Here is a 1,804-nt window from a genome sequence, read left to right as displayed (position 1 = left end):
GATTGATTGATGTATTGATGTAACCTCTGTAGAGATAAATAGATTCTCTCTCTCTATCTAGATGTGCTGTAACTCCTGATCCTCTGACTGGTAATACTGTCACATACTCGTGTGGTGTAATGCAGGGACGTTATGTGAATGTGATCAGGTCTGGATATACATCTCTTCTCACTATGTGTGAACTGGAGGTCTATGGAACAGGTCATTTACAATACTCAGATAAAAATATTTCAACTGTTTAAAGAGACTGTGGGTCTGTCATGAACATAAGAGTTGAACAGATAAAAATGGTTTTAAGTTGATTCTCACAGATGTGTTTATATATCTGCAGACTGATTAATCAACTGTCTTTCAATATATATATTCTAGAGAATTTAGCAGTTAAAGGAACAGTTGCACAGTCATCTGTACGATCCACCTGGTTTAGTCAAAATGCCATAGATGGTGTTAGATATGGATCAGAACCAGATACTGGTTCATACTGCTCTGCTACAACATCTCAAAGTGACCCATGGTGGAGGATGGATCTTCTGGATTATTATGACATCAATACAGTCATCATCACTGCTTATAACGGCTATTTGAATGCAGCCAGTGGAGCAGAGATTCGTATTGGAGACTCACTGGAAAACAATGGAAACAATAATCCCATGTAAAGTTATTCATGAAATCACTTGAACACTTTTCATTGATTGATTGAAACACCTCTATAGAGATTCAGTGATTTTCTCTCTCTAGATGTGCTGTGACTGCTGGTCTTCTAGCTGGTCAAACCATCAGTTTCTCATGTCATGGGATAGAGGGACGTTATGTGAATGTGGTCATGACTGGACATACATCTCATCTCTCTCTCTGTGAAGTGGAGGTCTATGGAGCAGGTCATTAAAAAAAAATACTGTTTTGTAGAACTGATACAATTCAAATGTGACTTGAAATGTTTATTTATTGAGTCATTACTCCAAAAACGGCTTTGTGTGACACATTATGTGTCACAATACTTTAATGACATCATATCAATGTGTTTATTTGATTCGTGCTGTTTATTTCAGAGTTTAAATTTACTAATCAAAGTGTGTTAATACGTGTTGATATCAGTTAATCTGACTGGATGATCAACACAGATTTATAAGTTTTTGAAGATCATGTCATCTATAACAGGTTCTCATATATTTTTGTTGTGTAAATGTCCCCTGGGCTTTTATTTGTACATTGGTGATACATGTTTGCCTCAAATATTGGTGTCTTTATTTCTGTGAGTTTTAGATTTGTGCTTTCCGTGTTTCAGTTCACAAAAAAAGAACCTTTCTGAGGCTGAAGTTTTCCTCCAGTGGTGATGTAGCTGCCGAGAGCGACAAAATCCTCCATCAGGTGAGAAAAAGAGTCTTAAAATACAAAAGTAAATGTGATGATTTAAGAGAGAAGTGATATATGAGAGTGTTTGATGTGTGTAAATATATGAGATGAGTGATGATGAGAGAATGAGAAATGACAGTATGTTTCATGTGTGGATTGAAATATTTGATGGATTTTAGTTCCAGTCTGCTCTGGGATTGAACATCTCTGATTTGAAACTGTCCTGGACACAACTACCCAAGAAAGAAGAAGAACAGGAGGAGGACGGAGGCGAGTACACACACTTTATCTGATGTTTTTGTCCACGAACACACATGATGACAGACTCTATCCTATTATCATAGACTCCGCCCTTAAAGTTTGTTTACAGTTCACATGAGGTTGTGAAGGGCTAGTCGCCATCTCTTTAAAATCCTCCCCACCACGACTACACTGTAAAAAGTAATACCTA

At 37.1% G+C, this 1,804-nt stretch overlaps 1 long non-coding RNA gene across 1 annotated transcript; it reads left to right on the top strand.

Annotated features, from left to right (window-relative positions):
- Nucleotides 1–530: 530 nt before the first annotated feature.
- On the top strand, nt 531–1,342 carry LOC130415482 (uncharacterized). The gene is made up of 3 exons (XR_008905935.1): nt 531–652; nt 739–878; nt 1,286–1,342. It is a non-coding gene; the product is annotated as an uncharacterized LOC130415482 (long non-coding RNA).
- Nucleotides 1,343–1,804: the final 462 nt, after the last annotated feature.

Source organism: Triplophysa dalaica, chromosome 1, assembly GCF_015846415.1.
Source record: "Triplophysa dalaica isolate WHDGS20190420 chromosome 1, ASM1584641v1, whole genome shotgun sequence".
Lineage (NCBI taxonomy): Eukaryota > Metazoa > Chordata > Actinopteri > Cypriniformes > Nemacheilidae > Triplophysa > Triplophysa dalaica.
Note: the sequence above shows the minus strand (reverse complement) of the source record. Positions and strands in the feature narration are given on the sequence as shown.